The sequence below is a fragment of the Hirundo rustica genome, chromosome 8 (genome assembly GCF_015227805.2).
Source record: "Hirundo rustica isolate bHirRus1 chromosome 8, bHirRus1.pri.v3, whole genome shotgun sequence".
NCBI lineage: Eukaryota > Metazoa > Chordata > Aves > Passeriformes > Hirundinidae > Hirundo > Hirundo rustica.
Genome location: NC_053457.1, coordinates 11154645 through 11174714, shown reverse-complemented (window position 1 = coordinate 11174714; position 20070 = coordinate 11154645). Strand labels below are relative to the sequence as shown.

The window sequence follows — 20070 nt, the reverse complement described above, 5'->3', positions numbered from 1 at the left end:
ATAGGATTGAACTTGGAAGTGGGTAATTTCAAGGTATTAAACAAAAGACAAATTCTTAAATGTGGAAAAGGTTCAGATGCTAAAGAAAATAGAGTGCATCAAAGGAAGACTAAGATACACTCAAAATCCAAGAAACAACAAGAGGTCTGGAAACAGTAATGTAGTTCTGAATTGGATTCAGCTGTGAATTCAGGTGTGGACATTGTAATTAACGTGGCCTGTGTGACTAGGAAAGAGCTCCTTGGTTATGCTTGAAAAGGGAGGAAATCAGTCAAATACTATCAGTAAAATTGCCCAAAACCAGGCTAAATACAGTGGTTCTGTATAGTGATTGATACTTCTGTAATTGTATGGTAAAGCACTTTAACTCCCAGGACAGAGGAGGGTGATGGAGTGATAATTAATGTATTTCACTCTGAAGTATAGGATTTTGAGAACAAACAGAATATAATTGCTGAGATCCTGGGTTTGGTTAAAAGTTCTCCTTGTTCAGCATCCTGCTTGTGACAGCAACCTGTGAAGGTAAGAAACATTACATGTATATAAAAATGTGTCTTTGGGATATTTTTCTTGCTTCTGTGAAATACTTTTGGGATATCTCAAATCAGAAGCTGCATGTGAATAACTTTTTATGGATGTTGTTTTCCATTAGTTATTCTCCTTCCATTTTGGATCAATGTGTATCTTGGGTCTTGGTGCTATCTGAATAAGGAGCTTCAAAATGTTCATGTTTTGTACATTCTTTAGCTTGTTTTAGCGAGCTGCCTCACAATAACACTGATTTGCCTGTGTGTCTTGTATGATGGGAAGCAGTAAATATTAATTTCCCACTTGTTTTCTTGGTGTTATTCATAATTTTATAGCTTTCTGTGACAGTTCCCAGTCATTAATTCCTTGAAAAATGCCCTTCTTGGGAGGCAAGTGCAGTGCCATGAAGCCAGGGGTAGCTGTCTGTCTCAGCAGGTCAGGCACGGTGCAGACTTCCATTTACAGCAGGTCCAGAGGAGAACAGATGGCCAAGGAATATGTCTGTGGGGAGCCTTTAAAAAATGGAAATTACAATCTGGGACATTATTTATCCTATATATAGTGAGCAAGATAATCAAAAGTACTTTATATGTCATTAGAGGATTTGTTACTTGCAACTGTGAGCATTATGAGAGTTCTTGGAGTAGTGCAAGGATTTTTGTAGTTTCTATATGAAACAGGAATTTCTTCTCCTTCTGAAGATAGCATCGTCACTTCTCAGTTTTCTCAGATATTGAATATAAGTTTCCCAGAAATTTTTGTGACTCTTGAGCAAATATTATCAGCCCTGGGTAAATTCTTCAATAAACCTAATTATTTTAGGACATCTCCAAGATATATGTGTAAATGCAGGGGATTTTCAGCTGAAGACGAGAAAGTTAGTGTCATACCTTGAGAAGGTACATCTGAATTATCACAGGAAAGCACTAAATGTGAGAATAATTGAAAACTTGAAATATTGGAGTGTAATATCAGAAATGTTCAAGTCGAGCAGCCTTGGCACATTTAATGTAGCATCTGATGAAGGTTTTGGGGCATGGCTACCTTTCCTAGCTTTTCCATCAGCTGGTTAAAGGTTTACCAGAGGAGGTAGAAGAATGGAATTGTGCTATATTTGCACTGTCTTCTGGGGCCAATGGCTTCTGTGCCCACCACTGAGTAATCTGTTGCAAGTCATCCTGTCACAGGGGCTGCACGTGACACTGGCCACAGCTGCCCCCTCTCATCTCCAGGTGCGCTATTCAGACACTCTGCTCTGCTGGGTCACCTGCTGGGGACAGGAAAATGCCTGGGTCCTTCCTGCACTTGGTTATGGAGAGACTTATCCCATCTGGACAGGACTGAAGAGGCCTTACAGAAGTTTGCTCTGCAGTTTCAATGGAGCAAATTTTGAGCTGTAAGGGTCTAAACCCTCCACCCCAGTCCATAGTGTCAAGCCTTGGGAATTTGGGACCAAAAGAGTTGAGAGAGAGTGAAATAACTCGGAACAGGGCTGAAGGTGTTAGATGAAGTTTGAGGAATGAGATGAGAAAACAAATGGTGGGAGTTCAAGGAATGAGGGATTCTTTGCCTCACTAAGTAGCAGCCTGGGGCTCAGTATTTAAAACTTATGCTGGAACCCAATCCCACATGCCAGCATACTGTGGACATGGGAGCGTGTAATTCATCTTCTCTTTTCAGTGTTAATGCCATTTCAGGCTGTTATGTCTTCCCATCCTGTCTCCATTTTCAGCTACCCAGGTTGATAAATATTTAATTATATAAATTTTCTGTCATAAATCATTTCTTCCATGCTCTAATCTGTTCTGCTGGTCTTTTCTTAACACACTGCGATTTGTCAGTCTTACAGCTAACATTATTTCCTGCACTGAATTAATTCTTTGTAGTGTGTTCATGCCAAAAAACTGGCCAAAGGTCAAGCAATTATCATTTCTGCAATGCATTGTCTCCATGGATTTTAATCTGCAACTGCACTAATCCTGTGTTGTTTTTTGGGATTTCTGCAATGTGGGGGTTTCTATAACTCACACTTCCCTTTTGTTATATTTTCTAGATTTCTTCTGCTCAGTGAATAGCCAGCCACACGTTGATTTCTATGGCCCTAGGTGTTTTTTTATGTGCATTTTTCTAAGTTGAAACTCATGCTGTCATTTTCTGCCCACTAGTGCCTCTGGCTCTATACTGTGTCATGAGTCACTAATGTCACTAACATTTCTCAGCTCTGACTGATATTCACAACTCTTTCTGATTTAGTATTGTCTGCAAATTGCACTAGAGCATTATAAAAATATTTTTTAAAAGGCAGAGCTCATTAAAAAAAAATCTAGAAGACATTTTTCCCCAAACTGACTATGTTCTCATCAACCACTTTGTCAGTTTTTCCCAGACGATATCATACTTTGTGATATCAGAAATCAGATCTCATGCTTATAAAGGATTATAGTCTTCATTTTCAGATTGGTACCTTTTTTTAATTTTTTTTTTTTAATGGCATTCTTCCTTGGTCTCTAAAGTACAAAGTTGAATAAATATGTGGTGTACATAGGAAAACCTGGCAAGAGATTTGTCTCATTACAAGACTAAGGCTAGAAGTCACAGCTTATTTAAAGGGGTGATTTTAAATAAAAAAGAAATGGGGAAATTCTTCAGGAGGAAGAGAAAAGGCAAAGCTTCCTAAGTTCTTCATGCTCAGAAAACTGTAACATGTTGTCCTTAGACATATTTTGGAGAAGTGCAGTACTCCTCAGTGCTATTCCTGTACAGTTCTAGTAATTTGGCTAGATTTCTCTGGCTGCCCTCCCAGGTGTCATGGGAAAATAAAATAGGAAATGAGAGATTGTGAGACTTCTCAGCTTGGTGCTTTGAGTGAGAGTACAGCACATGGTGGGTGAAAGTCAGCTGACTTGATCAGGAGTTATGTTCACAAATCTGGCAGAATGGCTGTGTCTACTGTGGCGATCTGTAATTTACTGCAGAGTTCCCATTTGGAAGTATTAGGTGCCCCTGCTGATCAGACCCTCTAGCTGTGACAAGTAGAAGCTGGTTACTGGCTCTTAGGATGGGGCACTGAATGCTGCTGTCTGGAGAGAATTATGGTAATCATGCCGAGGAATAATAGCAAGGGACAAAAGGAGCAGCGGGCAGCCTTGCCACCCCACTTGAAATTTCTCTACCTGTTTCTAGGGAGCCTTTCAGTTTCCCAAGGGCAGCTGCACAGACTTTTCTTAGGGAGGTGACCCATGCCAAAGAGCACCTGACACGGAGAGGTTCTCCTAAGGCTGGATGTCTCACCTTTCTGCCAATTTGCCACGTGGCTCCAGTGATAACTGGGAGAGAAACCCCAGGCCTGCAAAGTGGCAGCTCTGCCATGGGCACATGGTGACACAGTGAGGAAGTTGGCATGAACAGATGAATTACCACAGCCCCCTGCAAGGTATCTGAGATGGTGGAAGAGATCCAGGTTCAGGGACAGAGGCAGCTGTGAACAAAATCTTCCAAAAATTTTTAGTGCGTCATTAAGGACATAAAATGAGTCCAGCAGTAAAAGGATCAGTTTTAGAGGAAATTTCTTTACGACTAAAAGCAGACTATGTCCTCTGATTCCTGCTTACAGATGTGCTTTACCACCAACCAGAGAAAGAAGGAGGCATATGGACCCACAAAAATCTCAGTGCCTTTCAGTGTGCAGTACATCTCACAGAAAACTACACATGTATTATCCACTGGTATAAAAATTCTCAAACTCAGAAACAGATCTTCCAATGTGGAATTCCTACAGTGAACTGAAAAATTTGAAACAGGTAGAGTGGGGTATTAAAAATAACAAACCAGAAACCCTTCTTCACGAGCTTTTAGTATCCCCTCTTGTAGAACACAATCTAGGTCTTTATTTCCTTACTATTTTTAATCTCTTAGGGTTCTGCTGCCTTCTGTTCTTTTGCAAGATTGTAGCTAACAAAGAGCGAGCACAGAGCCAATGGAACAGCTTGTGCAGTTATTGCCACTGAGGCACTTTAATTCTTGGACTTGCCCCCTTTCCTGGGGCAGCCGTTTAAGAGACAGGTCTCCCACCAGGTGCACAAAGTACTCTTCCAAGGAAATGCAAGCTAATTGCTTTCATTCTGCTTCTGAAGCTCAGAGCCAGGGAAAAGACAATGGTCTAGAGGAGCAATAACTTGTGATACTGAAGGTTCATTGACAGTTTGCTTTGATATGTGCAAGAATTTAGAGCAGGATTAACAAAGGTAGAAATGCTCATGGAGTCTAACTTCTTTCATTTAAATGTGGTTTAAGTTTATTCCACTAAGGTAACTAAATAAGGAAGCAAATGCTCAAAAATGTTCATGCAGCGGGAAATCTACTGTGGTTTAAGATATTAGAACTGCTTTTCATAGATATGCTCCTTGGTCTTAACAAAATATTTGCTGTAAATGGAGGATAAATTATGCTCTCATTGGTCTCAGCTTGTTGACTTTTTGGAGCTTCTTCACGGCCACAGATTTCTGTCACAGCTTTTTGCCAAAATAGCTTGATGACTTTGTTAGACCACTCATGTACTGATTTGAGACTGAATTGTTGTAGCCTTAAACAGTCTCAGGACCAAGAATACTTCTTGTATTTGGAATCATGGAAGTGGTATGGATTTTTATAGGAGTATTTGTTATCTATGGAGAGTTATAGCATCCTGAGAGTGTATCCAATAAGAAGAAGGCTGTAATGGCCAGTCTGAAAGAAATAACACACATATAATATAAAATTCTCAATTCTTGTTCTGAAATAAAAACAGAGTGAAAAGTTTTAATAAAACGTACAATTAAACAAGATTAGCTCAGACTCCTAGAATTTGCCACATTTTCAATGTTAAAGCAGGCTCGATGCAATGTGAAGGTAACAATGGATACTTCTGTATAGTTTTAAAAAGCTACACTTAACGCTCTAAATTTTTTTGGTGCTCTAATCCTGTGGAGCCTTTTCTTGGAGAAGGGATTTGATCTTTGGCTAGAATTAGACAAATCAGCTTGTATTGTAAAGCACAGTCACTGGCTTTTAAGTTGGATGTCCAATTAAATGTAATGTAACTACTCAGGGAAAATAAATTACCTACTATGAGATATTAATTGACTGACATGAACCAGTTCTGCTTCCCTTCCATTCTGGTGAAGGAGTTCTGTCTGTTGATGTCTGTTGATATTTACACAGGAGAGGTAGCAAGAAAGAAAGACTGCTCTGTAGATTATAAGCAAGTTTCCAGCACTCTGGAGCTGGCAGAAATGTCAGACTAGCCAGTCACCCTCTTCCTGGGTCTTTTTTTAACATCACTTTCACTGTTACCTTAGTTTGTTCACACAGTCCATGCAAAAAATCATGATGTAAAAATCAAACAGCCCTTGACTTGTGCGCAGCACTTTGAGATATTTTTGCCATTTCATAAGCTTTCAGAGCACAGTTCTGAGAGGCACCTGAGTTCTACAGAGATTTACATAAGATGTAGAAAGGTATAACGGGGAAAAAACTTCTCGTTCCTTTCCTTCTCCCTCCCCCCATTTTCTTTTGTTCTGTGAGCAGTTTCCCCCAAATCTCACCCTTTTAAAGAAGCTAATTACTGCTCTTCACCGGCATGCATTAGCATTATGCTGTTGTCAGTCTGTCAGGTGCACTTAGTCAGGGTTTAATAGGCTTGCAGTGGGCTACAATTAAACTCAGGAATTAACATTTAAAGAGTGTTTACATGGTTTCCTCTTCCCTTCCTCCCCCGCAGCAGTTTGCTTAAAGACGCAAGCAGCTTTCTGCTTTGCTTTAATTGTTATGTGAGGGAAATACTGAAGAAATCCGTGAAGCTGACTTTCGTTTAAAACTTGAGCTCTGTGTTCTGCAGCTCCTGGGAAACATTACCGTGCTATTTTTCAAACAAAAAATTGTAGCGATTTAAAACCGCGTGGTCAAATATAAGCCTCTAACCATGCTAACAAATGTCAGCAATTAAAAAGAGGAGCTGTTGCTCGTTCAGAAGCAGTGTCATTTTCCACTAAGCCCTGAGAGGCTCCCTGGTGTTCTTCTGGTCCAGAGGCAGAGGAGACCTGGGTGTGCATGAATTTCTGCTTTCTCTGTGACCCCCAGCAGTTCACTTTGCTGTCTGCACATCTCAGCGCTTTGGGCTCTCAAGAAGTTAACTCCTGTTTGCATGGATTTAGACACTCTTTGGGCAGATGTTCCTCTTGCCCAGTCAGGGAGGGATCCTTTATGCAGTATCAGTCCTGTCAGGGTCCTCTTGGCATTCACTTAGTCCAGTTTTGCTTCCTCCGTTGACTGAAAGCTCTTCCAAAGACCTCAAGACTTCTGCTTCCTTTGCAGAAATCACCTCTGGGCTGAAAGAACTTTAGGAATTAAATGTTAGATGCATATTTTGTGCTACGCATGCTCTAGAGAACACTGGTGGGAAGTGTGCGAATCGAGGTTCCCTTTCCTGGTAAATTTTAAGAAATAGGTTTAATAAAATAAAAAGAAGACAATTAGGAGACAGATTAAGCAAAATCATGGCCGGCCAGGTGACTTGGCATTCAGTCATGTCCACAACCTGCTATTCCAGAGATGTTCTTTAAATACCCTTTCTATTGCATCAGTCTGTTGCATACTCATATTTTTCCATACACTTGTTTCCATATTTCAGGAACTGTTTTGCATGGTCTCTCCTTGGGTCTGCCTTTTTAGAGCATGTGTGTTTCCTGGCTGTGTCTTCATTATCACCTCCCGCTGGGGCCTTGGTCCATACTTTCTTCAGATGGTAGATGCTGCTGGTTGGTATATCAATAGCAGGGTCTTCTTTACGTGTTCACTGGATGTTATCCTGACCAAACAGGCAGTTTAAGCATGATATTTCAAATACTACCACTATGCCTAATTATTTACTGATAGCAGAAATAAAAACTTATATCCTTACAACAAAGTTATTAATCATACAGCACGCATCTTGAGGAAAGCCAACTTTATAATATACACTTATAACAGGAACCCTCTTAGTAATGGGTGTAGAGGGATGAGTTTTGAGGATTCAAAATTCCCAATGGGGAAAAATTAAAATTATGTTGAATCTGTGTCTGTGCCCCCCTAGCTATTTTAATTTACTGCAGCTGAGGATATGCCCTAGAGTGAGGGGGTTTTCTCAGCTATTCATTGGATGGAAAAGGAGAATCTGTTGCCTTTCTTGTAAATAATGACCTTGCAATTTAGCTCTTAAGTATTTCTTGGATATCCCTGCTTTTCAAACAGAACATGCAAGCCTAAGCTTTCACATTTTGGTTGATTTATTGTTGCATTGTGCATTGGCATTTATTTATTAATGGTTATTCCCCCTATCATCTTTAGGTAAGCCACTTGTGGCTCCCTGGTTTTATGTGTGGAATCTGAGGGTAGCAGTACCTCAGCCTGAGAATTTTCAGAAGTTTTGGTCCTCAGATGACACATGTCCAAACACTCTCTCTTATTTCTATGTGCAGAGATTAGATCTCCTCCACCCTAAATTCTTTGAATTAAGAAGCCATTAATCTCTTTATTACTTGCAAATATATAGGATGATAGTTGAGGGAAGGTTTAAAACTAAAAAAAATGATAGTTTGTCCTTCAATAGAGAATTAAATTTTCTTTCAGGTGGACATGCGGGAATGTTTTGGAAAAAACCATTGAACTCTCCACGTAACTCAAAACCCAACGCTCATGCAGCCGGGTTACTGCTAACTGCTGCATAAATGTATTGGTCACAAGTGAGAAGGCAAAACCAATGGTCAACTTCAGTTCTTCTTCTAGCATTTCTCTTCAAAACTTGTCCCATTTTTCTCAGCAGAGCTGTTATCAGAGGAGTTTCTATGGTTTCTGACAATGAATTCTATTTAACAAGTGGAGAATTTGAAAACAATTCAAAAGGTGCTGCAGAACCAGTGTTTGGACAGATAGAGTGAAGCCTAAATTGAAACAGAGGAATTAATGTCATGTTACTGAGATAAGACATTTTCCGACCATAGGATGGGGGAGAAACACAAAAACAGCCATAAGTGTCAAAGCCTTTGGTGATCCACCATTAGTTTAATCAAAATAGCTGATTAAGAAGTTTTTGTTATCCAGCTGGTGATGGATCTCTTTCAGCTTCTTTCTGACTAGGCTGTTTAAATTGTGCCATTTAAATCAGTATTTAATATTACACAAATCTTTCTATTCAGATTTTTAGCATCCTGATCTCCCAGATCTATTCAATTTCCTATGCTATAGTGGAGTCTGAGAAAAAGCAAATTGTTTTGCAATACTGAGAGGTGATGCTTGGAGCAGAAAACGCCCCAAAACAAATATCTGCATGAAAGAGATGTAAGGGTTATGCAGTCAATATCTCTTCATCCTGAAGACAATATTCCTGTAACAAAAAACCACTTTCATTTCTCATCTACTGTGTTAGAAAAACAAAAAAAAAGTACTTCTTTTTTTTTTTTTTTTTTTTTTTTGCGTGGGAATCTTTGGGCCATTGACAAGTGTGTTCTAGTGTGTAACACTAGAGAAGTTTGCTTTCCTGACCTTAGCATGGTCCCATCCAAAATATTGCAGCTCTGTAATCGTCTTAGCAGCGACAGTACAACCCAGACTGCGGAGTTCTGGGTATGTGAGTCATGCTAAAGCCAGACATTGTACAATTTGGCAGCAAAAAATGACTAAGAAGAATATTTTAGATGAAATACTTTCTGACTCCTTAGCTTGAGGACACATATCAGGTAACAGGACAAATATGCTTTAGAATGGATGATGTTCTAAAAAGAAGTGGAGAACTTTGAAGGCACTATGCTGTAGGCCAGATGAATTAAAAAAAATCCCAGGAGAAAATAATCCTATCAATATACTATGCCAATCTTTGAGAAATTCCTCTTTGCTTAGAGAGGAGAGATGCCTCTTTTTTTACTCTTTTTTTTTTTTTTTTTTTTTTTTTAACATTTTACCTCAAAAAGATATAAGTTTTGTGGTACTGGAAATCAAATAATGTGTATTTATTCAAGAACAATATTCAATTGCAAGACATTCCTTTATGGTCTTGTTTATGTTGCTGAGCTTTGAGACAGAAGATCTCAACCCAGCAGGAGCGAGCTTTGCAGTTTTCAGTAGGATGCTGTGCACACCTTGGAGAAGCCCCATGTGCATTACTATCCTGCCAACAGACAGTGACCTTCACTAGAAATTGGAACAAACTTTACCAGAGCAAACTGACAAAGGCAGTGGCTTCATCATCTCTGCACAGAAGGTCCAGCAGGACCTAAACATTCCTTGTACTATCAGAATTTCAGTTTGGATTGTGACTGCAGAAGAATTTTTGTGGTACTGTGTCTTTGTAGGTTCAAGGGCAAGACTTAAAAAGGTGTTTGGTGAACATGACTGCTTTCATCTCAATTGTCATGGAAAAGATTGTTTTAAAAAACTAAGTTTTCAGAAAGTGCTGCATTTTCTTGGCTCCTTGCAGAGACTCAAACTGGTTTTTCAAAATAGATATGTCTGGTTATTTTTTTGTATTAGATGAAGTTCCTATGAAAAGGAGGGAGTCTGGTCTGAATTTAGAGTGGCAGGCTGGTTTTACACCTATAGCTGTTGTAATTATACCTTGGAGGGTCTTTTGATATTAGTGATAATCTGCATTCATTTTTAAAAGTCTGTTCAGTTAACACTTTGAAATGAATGATGGTCAGTAGTGTTGAAAGCTAGTTTTGCTGTGAGCATTTTCCTTGAAACACTAGGCAGAAAAACCTGTTGTGGAGTCTGCTTTAGTGGTATGCTTATCTGCCATGGTTTTGTTACTCATGATCTAAAACATCAGATCAATGAAATACTGAAATATTTTAACAAGAGGTGACACATCTCTTGCTGAGGGTGTTTAGACAGATTTGTGTCAGTGGACAGGATATTTGGGATGACTGCAAGTGCTGGTTGCCTGCAGCCAATCTCACTGAGCTACTGAAATACCAGTGTGAAAATGGGTAAGGCATTAAGATGCTGGATGATTAACAGCAAGGACAATTTGTGTTGTTGTACTGGACTTAAATCATCCTGCATCTTGTCACACTTCTCCTAAGTGAATTATCTATGTTTGTCATTAGAGATAAATAGCCTGCATATTAAGGAGAACTCATTAACCACCTAGATGGCTCTATGTTTTTTGCATTATCTCTGCTGCAATGAAATCTTAACGTACGTTAATGCGATAGTGGAGATGTTGTGCCCGAGGATGGAGGCCAAAGCAAATAATTGTGCAATAAGCCCCTTCCTGATCAGTAGACCAGGACTGTGATCTCTTAGGATACAGAAAAAAAAATTGGAAGAGTGAAGTCAGGCATGGAGTAATAGCAGTTTACTTTGCCCTTCACAGTTTTGCAAGGGAGAAGTCGTGCCTCATCTGTGGAACACTTTCCATCCACCCCCCTTAAAATACTAAAACTTTTAAAAGGAACTTTGTAAAAAAAAATTTAGGGAGGGGTTTGTTGCTGACTGAAATGTATTGAAACAGAACTCCTGTGTACCTTGATAGCACATAAAAGAATCTGGTTTTCATCAGTATAATATCTTTTCCCTACATGCAGTTCTCTGATAAATTTTTTAGCTGGGGAAGGAGTTAATTATGTTTCAGAAATAAAAAAAATTGATTTATAATATTTACACACTTTCACCTTTAATAAAACTTCTAGGTTGATACACCAGCAATAACTCTCGGAGCTATGAGAGATACAGGAGTTAATAAAAAGTCTATCAATTTTAATTCAAAATGACAGAATACATCTTGATTTATTGTGATGTAAAACATCATCTCCCTTATAATATGATATTCCCACCCTGAAGAATATTCTAATTTAATCATAATTCTCTTATATTTCTGGTAATTAAATAACATCCCATCAGTTACAAATAGAACACTTTATGTACCAGATTTTCACTGCTTTGTGCCTCCTTCTGAGCAGTTATGGCATGAAAGGATGAGGCCTGGTAGTTCTCTAAATCTGGAATATTGCAGCAAGAAGCAAACTTATTTTCAAGAATGCAGTGTTTTAAAATAGTGTGCACAGCAGAAGCCTTACTCTTAAAAGGAGAACAGGCTTTTTAAGGTTTGCCATAAGCACTCAGAGAAGGATTTTCTCCATGGCCTGATGAAAGATGGATTGTTTTTCTTATCGTTAGGTGTGAGCATTGTGAGAGAGAAGATGAATCTTGGAAAGAGGAGAATCCTCCTGAACACCTGTGAATTCAGCTGGTGTGCTTGTCCCCTCAGTCTGTTGTTATTATCCACCCTAATGGTCATTAAAATGAAATGTGTGACTGCCAGCCCTGCATAAGCAGACCTTGAGCTGGGTGAACTAGAGAGGCCTTGGTGGTAACGATTTACCCGTTCAGGTGTTAATAATGTTTCAATCCAAAGCTTGATGAACTGTAATGGCTTCAAATTACATGCTTAGTAATGCTGTGGCAGTTTGCTGCCAGCAGAATATACCATTGCAGCAGCAAGGTACACGCTAAGGGCAGCCCTGTCGCAGAGCTAAAACTTAGAACAATAATTTGGTTTTCAGAAGCTGCTATTGATACTGGAAGAAATAATAATCCAATTTGGCATTCTGCTCCAATACTGGGCAATTTTTGAATAAGAAAAATCAACATATATTTATGCTTGTGTCTTACTTCTGTCCTGGAGAGATCAGAAACACAGAATACATACAAAGCTGCATCCGTTTAGGGCAGCTTTATCTTTGGAGCTCTAACAGGACTTTAAACTACATTAAATTCAGTTCACTAATTTGTGTTATCTGTTTAAACTAAAATATCCTATCTTCTGTTCCTCTTTAGCTCATGTGATTCTGAAAGAAATATTCTGTTCTATCTTGGACTCTTCCCTCGGGGCATATGGTCACATTCTTCCCTCCCATGATAAAATCGGTTGCCCTTGGACTGCTAGGGTGAGAAGAATTGAAGCATTATCTTGTTAGATTGTTAGATCTTGCAGTCTTTCTAAATAGTGCAATATTCCTGAATTTTAATCAGTAGCTGATACTAAAATCAAGATATTACCAAGGCTTCCAACTGCTATTTGAATATTTCAGCTTGAAATAATCATCTGTGGATTGGTGTGCTTTAATGGAGCAGAGAACATATTCTGTTATTGCCTAATCCATTCATCCTCACTTGCCAATTTTTTAAGCCTGTCCAAATCTACATTTTATCTTTTGTTCCTTCTTCTCTGTACAGAGAAGTAATTTGGTGGCTTTGCATTTATTTGCAGGACATTGCTGCCAGGTTAGTGGTGTCACTGGGAAATGCTACGTGCACTGCCACCTCTGGAAATAAGGGTGGAAGACATGAAAAGGGCTGTTTGCACATAACACTTCTCGAAGAAAGCCTCTATGCAAGACAGCATTCCAGTACTGCCATAGATAGGGATCCATGACTCAAGGTCTGATTTGGCAAATAAGGTTAATTTAAATATTTCCCCCTGATTGGTTTATTTCTATTTTTATTTTGCTGCCATTGAGTTCTACCACTAAATCTCCTCTTCTCAATCTACTCCACTTATATAGATGCTCATATGTCATTCCATGCCTGTCTGTCTGGTTTGCGCTTTTTTCTCATTGCCTAATAAATAGCTCACCAAAAAAAAAAACCCAAAACAAAAACCCAGTGAGTTTTGGGAAGATAGTGCTCTTTTCATTGACAACAAATTAAGTGTGTATTATTTTTGTTAGCAGAATATTTGCCAGTGTTGCAATACCTCAGGGTTTCCTTTTTTCCCTTACCCCCTCTGTTCTCTCCAACTGCTTCTTTTACCTCGGGATAAAGGGGATAGTCAGCCTTAAAAAAGATGCTTTTGATCAGAGAGTATGATGAAAAACATCCCACACAGGTATCAATAAACACCTTGAAAGTAATCTACAATTATAAAACTTTAGGGTTTTCTTGTCATTCCTTCTTAGCACCTGTTAGCTTTGCTCTGGGCACTCTCTAGTTTTCCCTTGAAATACGCTTTTCCTTATCACCACTCCCACTGTTAAATGGAGCTGATATTCCCTTGCAGTTACTTTTATCTTGGTTGTACAACTTTAAGTAAAGCAAGCTATATAAAATATTAAGAATATCTAACAATGTTGCTGAAGTTAGTGGAATGTCTGCATCTCCTCAGTTAGTATTTCAAGAGTAGGAACAGCAGCCTGGTGCTACTTGCGCTGGCTTGGTGCTGTAGCAATCAAACTGCAATAAAGAAGCACCAGTCATGCTCAGAACTGATTGTCAGAGGGGTGTGAGATGGAAGGGCCCAACGGGTGTGACCTGGTTGTGTTGGTAGCCACCATCATTCTGCAAAAGTCTGCAGTGATTACCCATAAACTGAAAATTACCCTCTTTTCAGGTTAGATGGTTAGTAACTGGTAATTATACCATGTTTGCCATCCGGCCATGTCATCTGTCAGTGAACTAAAGAAAGCTTCTAGAGCGTGCATGTAAAAACCAGGGACCTTATTACTGAATTCAAAGATCATTCTGTTCTAGCCTGCCTTTATCTGACTCTCTCTGTCCCATTACAAGGACGTATTAGGACAAAGCAAACCTGCTCTAAGTAGACATTCAATTACTGGCTGTGCAATGTACTGCGGTTTGGTGATGCATTCTGTGCTTGCTGGATTTATAAGGTAATAAGCTGGGGCACACTGATGAACCTCACTGGGAGACAGAGGTGTTTGTGGTGTGGTGTTGGGATTGAGACAAACTTTACTTGGGATAGATAAAGAGGGGAAAACAGACTTGTTTTCATTGTGCTAATGTTGCAGTAAAGATGGTGCCCGTTTTCTGCCATCCTGCTGTGCATCTTTTGAAGCACTCCATAGGCCAAATCAATCACATTGCAGCAAATTGGATTTTATTTAAAAATTTAATTGGATTGGTCTTACATGAATAAGTATTAGGAAAAGTCCTTTATCTGGGAAATGTTCAAAATTTTAGCAATGTTAAAATTTAATTTTTTTGCAAACTACTTTACTGGTGAAAATGTAAATTTTTTCCTATTGAAAATTACAACCCTTTTTTCGAGTCTGCTTGAATAAATGGAATCTCTTCAAATGAGTGACTAAAATACACTCATTTCTGGACATTTTACTTTCTGATTACGATTACATTAATAACATTTCTAGCTTTGCTGAATATACATATGGATTAAGTTTTGTTGCCGAGGTTCCTAATTTGAGCTCTGTGACTAGTTGATCTCTGATGGGGAATTTTATTAACCTGTATAAACCAATGATGTGACAGATTAAAATACAATTGATTAATTGATTAAAAAATAGCTGCTTGTAAGTAAATACTGACATATTATGACAAAAGAGTAGAGATTATCTCCCACATTAACATTGCAAGAATAGAGCCCTTATGAATTTAAAGTTCTTGCTTATGTAATTAAGTAATTATCTCAGTAACTCTCTTGAAGAAAAGAACAAAAGAAAACATGCTGTATATGAAAAGAACAATGAATATTTTAATAGTTACATTAATACCAAAGGGAAGCCTGAGGGACTTTTCTCTTGGTGGGTAATTGACAGTAATACAGATTTTAAATTATGTCTTGACATTCCTTTTTCCTGTTTCAAAACCGAGCTTGCTGTTCTTTATTCCTTCAGGTTTCCTCATAGCAGATAAACAGATAATTTTCTGACTGAAAAGCCACAGCTACGTGTGCTTTTGCTCCTGTTTTCCTGTTGTGCACAACCCACGTGTGCAGCACGGTGTGTGCCCACCCTGCTCCTGCAGCCCACGTGGATCAGCCTCCTTTCTGCCACTGTGGTTGGGACAAGCTGCTGTGGCACTGACAGGAGCTGCCTGCCTTTGGCCAGAGCAGGAGAGAGCTGAGCTCTGCTCTTTGCATGGGACTGAATTTGTGCAATGAACTGGCAGCCTCTACACATTTTTGAAGGTCTGTGGTTAGAGCTGCTTTTCTAGATGGTTTTCCTCAATGTGGAGCGTGAAAAGATACAGTTCTGTAGAACACAGCAAGGCTTTCTCAGGGACTGCCAAATGAGCTCAGAAGTAAACTCGATCCTCTTAGGAAAGCTCATGTTTGCTGCTCAGGGGCAGGGCTGGTGCATCTGCACAGGGGCACACAGGTACCTGCACTCTGCTGAGGGTTCCTTAGGGTGCTGTCTTCTCCTGAGCACGCTGCTTGCACCTCTGCGTTTCACACTTTGTCAGCTACCCACAGGGAGGGGCCAGGTAAAATCTGAACAGCAGATTCTAGTCAAAGCAGATTACAACAATTTTCCATTAAAGCATCAGGTGCAGGAGCAGTTCAGGGTTTCTTAAAACCAAGGTTATGTACCACACAACTTGGTGGGTTTTTGTTTTGTTTTTCTTGCTTGGTTTTGAGAGTGTGGTAGAGTCTGTGTGAGCTGTCTTCTCTGTCACTTGAGTTGCTGATACTCTTGACTACATTAGGAAGCAAACTCTGGGAAATTTGCATTATATGTAGCACCAAAGCAAACAAAGCCACATATGTGAAATGGAAAGCAAAATAAACCAGAGGGTGTGTATTCCAGCCAAAAAAAAAAAAAAAAAAAAAAAAAAAATTCAGATGGCTGTTTATCTCATAAAAGTCCTTCCCATGAGAATTGGTGATACTTTAAGCCTGGACTCTCCGCCATGAGCTGAATTCCCCTTTAAACAACTTCAAGTCCAACAATGCATTTTATGCCAATACCAAAATACAGCACTTTTAATAAACACTGCTGACTTTCCCCAGATCAGAAACATCTTTGAGGTCTGGTTTTAAAAAACGATTAATACTGAGCAAGGTTAATCACATCCTTTTAAACATGGTCACTATGTGAGCTCTTTGCTAGGTACTTATTCTAAATGGGGTATTTATTAACTTTTTCAGCCTTTTCAGGCTTTTCAAGGTTGTTGTTCTTCTGATGGTGTACTTTGTTTTCTTGGTGGTATGGAACATGGAATAAACTTTATAAACTAAATAAATAAAGTTTAGGATTTCAACAAACCGACAGTTTCTGTTAAACTTTAAAAAAGAAAGCAAACAAAATCTCCCCCAAGACAAAACAAAACAAACCCAACAGGTAAAGCTGAAAGTCTCCTAGTTAGTTCTTATTTTGGTGTATTTTTTACATTTCTGGTATATGCAGATGTCACTCTCTGGCTCCTTATCTTTCGGTTGCTGGAGGACTTGGAAGGTAATGAACTCCACGTTTTCCTTTATTTGTAGGACTTTAACGGATCTATTTCAATGGAAATAGTTACAGTTGTAGGACATAGCTTAGCCCAAGGAAGAAGCTGGTGAGAGCAAAGCTGTGTGAGCTGACAGAGAGCCCTGATGTGTTCCAGATGCTCTGCACAGAGGGGTTTCCAAGGGCTGGTCCAGGAAGCACTGACTGAAGTGCAGCAGATCCAGCTCAAAACCAGTTTGGCTCTGGAGGAACAAGAGTTCAGGCACGTTGTTGGTGATAAAAGCCACTTGAGAAACTGCAGAAACTTTTAGAAAATGATTGTGAGCTTCAGGTTCCTGTGGGTACGCAAGATAAATAGGATTACATGGGTGTGTTTGTGTAAGAGCAGTGCTGCAGCAAAGTATAACTTTAAAACACTTAAATGGGGAAAACCTCTCCTTGGTCAGGCTGGGCTGGCATTGTTGTGGCCCTCGCCTCTTCACTGGTCCCAGATATTTCCCAGGAAGAGAATTCCCTCTCCCTGCTCTTCCCTGCTCCCTGTTTGTCTTCACCTGCATTGGTCTGTCACTCCAAATATCTGCTAAAAGAAAACCTCTTTGCTCCTCTATCTTGTTTTTCTTTCGTTTCTCCCTGATACATGACTAGAACGCTTGGAAACAACATCTTGGAAAGCTACCAGGAAAATGAGTAGCGCTGAAGGAGGAACTGTAATTGTTTAAAATGAGTCGGTGGAATTCTTCTGTAAATTGAATCAAATATATTTTAAAAAAATCAAAGAAAAGAAGGGGTACAGGGCAAGGGGAGGATCTGTAGAGAGTGGTAAGAAAGGGTGAGGAGTCAGGTGTATATTTGACTTAGATTCAAGGATTTCACACTGAAATCTAAATTTTATCATGTACTTTTTTTGACTTCTAATACACACAGTGCAGCTATGGTGATTTGTTGCATGCAATATTTCCTTGACAACGTATTTCATGCATTGCTTAGTCATTCTGGAAAAAGGTTTTCTTGTCCTTGATGTGATTGTATGTTTACACAAAGCATTATCTCTTCAGTGAAACTCAGATGTTTTCTGTGTGACCATATCTGACATGAAGTGGTCTGGGAGGCGCAGAGAACCCCAATGAAAAAAGTTTTCACACCAGGGTCTCCATAAAACTGCTCGTGATGGTTTCTTAGGCAACCTCTTGCAATCGTGGCAAGCCTTGGCTCTGCCTCAAGCTGCTGAACTTTCTGATTTTCAATAAAACTCTCACAATTTAGTAACTGCGTATTTGATTAGAACTGATGCTGTGTGTAAATAACACACCAAGGAATCTAAAGCGGGAAATCCCGCGGGATTTCTCTTATGGGTAAGGTAATTTTTTCAGCCTCACTTTTTTATGTGATAAAGGAATTTGTCCCAAGATGGGAGGAATCCCTCCTGTCTGCAGACACCTGGCTCAGCCCTGCTACTGAAATCAAGCAAACCATAAGGGCTTATACTTGTTTCATGACTGGCTCTTCTTTATTTTTGTTTCCCAAGCACAACTCTTTTCTGTTCTTGAGATACTTTTCAGAGCTGGGAGGAAAATGAAAATATTTGCACAAATGCCACATTTTTTCGTTTTCTATATTTTACAATAAATAAAATGAAAATTTGCGACATTTCTTTGTTCCAAGACAGATGTGTATAAATTTTGGCCTTATGTAAAGTCTGAAAGAGTGAAGTTGGAAAATGAAACAGTATTTTTTTGTTTGTTTGTTTCCAAATCTCCAATGTCAAGTCCAAATGCTCTATGTAGAACTCTCATTACTATCTATATCATAAGATCGCTACGTGAAATAAATATAAATCTGTATATACCAATGGTAAGGAATTTCTGAAAACACTTGATGTAGTGAAGGTGCAATGACTTGCAGAAACTGTCTTGCCAGTACTCCTGGAAGACAAAAGTGTTTATGAGAGGAATGGGTGAAAGGCACAGTGCTGCTTACATTTGGTTTTAAGTGGCTTTTCAGGGATTTATGCTGGCTGGCATCTTTTCAAGACAGGATGCCTTTGTGCTCTAAGAGCGGTGTAGTACTGCAGGACAGAATTGCTTTCTGGTCTATTTTTAGCTGCATTAAATCTTAAGGAATAATCCAAAATGATGAATTTATGGAAATGGTTTTGCTCCCAAAGTTTCTTGCCCTTCCCTACTCTTTTTTCTCTCTCCTGATTCCTCCCCCAAGTACTTGATATCACCATTTTTAGAGCCCAGTTACTTAGCATTTGGTGAATGTAGCCAGAATTCATGTTGCAGTTTTATATGAGGAATTTCCTTGGGATATTTTTGTCTGCTATTGCAAATATACAAAATGGTCCCAAATGTCACACTCAGTTTTGTTCTCCTCTCCAAATTGTTCTGTAAAACATATGCAGGATCAAAGTTTCTTTCATTGCTTTATAGATGGATATTCAGCACTTTTTGGCTGAGTTATCACATCAAAAGCAGGTGAGGCACTAGAGCACATAAAAATAATTTCAAGGAAGGATAGTGTTCTGTTCAGTGGTTTGTCTAAATTGTAGATTAAATTTTCCCTTCAAGAGACAGAGGTAGGTCTTGAAGTTTTAGGCTATAATTTTTCTTTTTTCTCTCCAAGAGTAACAGCTACATACTGATAATTTCTGCCTAAGACGAAGAGGCTTTTCACTGAAATATAATTTTGCTTTGGTCTTGTCAAGCCCCGTAGTTTTAGCAGCACATTTTTTAATCGCCTGGTATCCAGGGCAGGGAGTGCTTGTGCAGCAACGGGAGCTTTGCACAGATTCATGCTGTGCACCCTGTGTCATCATTTCCTCCCTGGTAAAGCAAAGGCCTCACTTTGGGAAGGTCCAAACCCTAAAGGGAAGCAAACAGTGGAGCAGAGACTGGGACAGCTGCTGTGCTTCCACACACCAGTGATAGAATAGCAAGTGCTGCATGCTAAACCACATCAGGTGTTTTTTTAAAACCACATCAGGTGGAATTTTGCTGTGTGTTATTGAAAGAATGTAAATGTATTGTTACATTGAAAGCAATCAGGTTAACCATCTGAAAAGGGAGCATGCATCCCCTTTGACTCCGGTTTTAGCATGTTAATGTGCTTTCTTAAACTCATCACAAAGTGGGTTGGGATACAGCTCATAATTCAATACAGCTGATTGAATTATGAATTTTTGATCAGTAAAGATGAGATGAGTTCTTAGATGCAAAAATTAATAGAAGCACCTCTAGTGGGATGAATGAAGGAGATGAGAATAAGGCCTTTGTCACCTTTCCTATTAGAAAAAAACAGAGCAGAGACACTGAAAAAGATGCCT

General features: G+C 39.2%; 1 long non-coding RNA gene across 1 annotated transcript in view; it reads left to right on the top strand.

Annotated features, from left to right (window-relative positions):
* Positions 1-284: 284 nt before the first annotated feature.
* LOC120755949 (uncharacterized) overlaps positions 285-20070 on the top strand; it is a 53692-nt gene continuing 33906 nt past the window's right edge. The window contains exon 1 of the long non-coding RNA XR_005701946.1: positions 285-522. This is a non-coding gene — a long non-coding RNA (uncharacterized LOC120755949). The remainder of the gene's footprint in view (positions 523-20070) is intronic.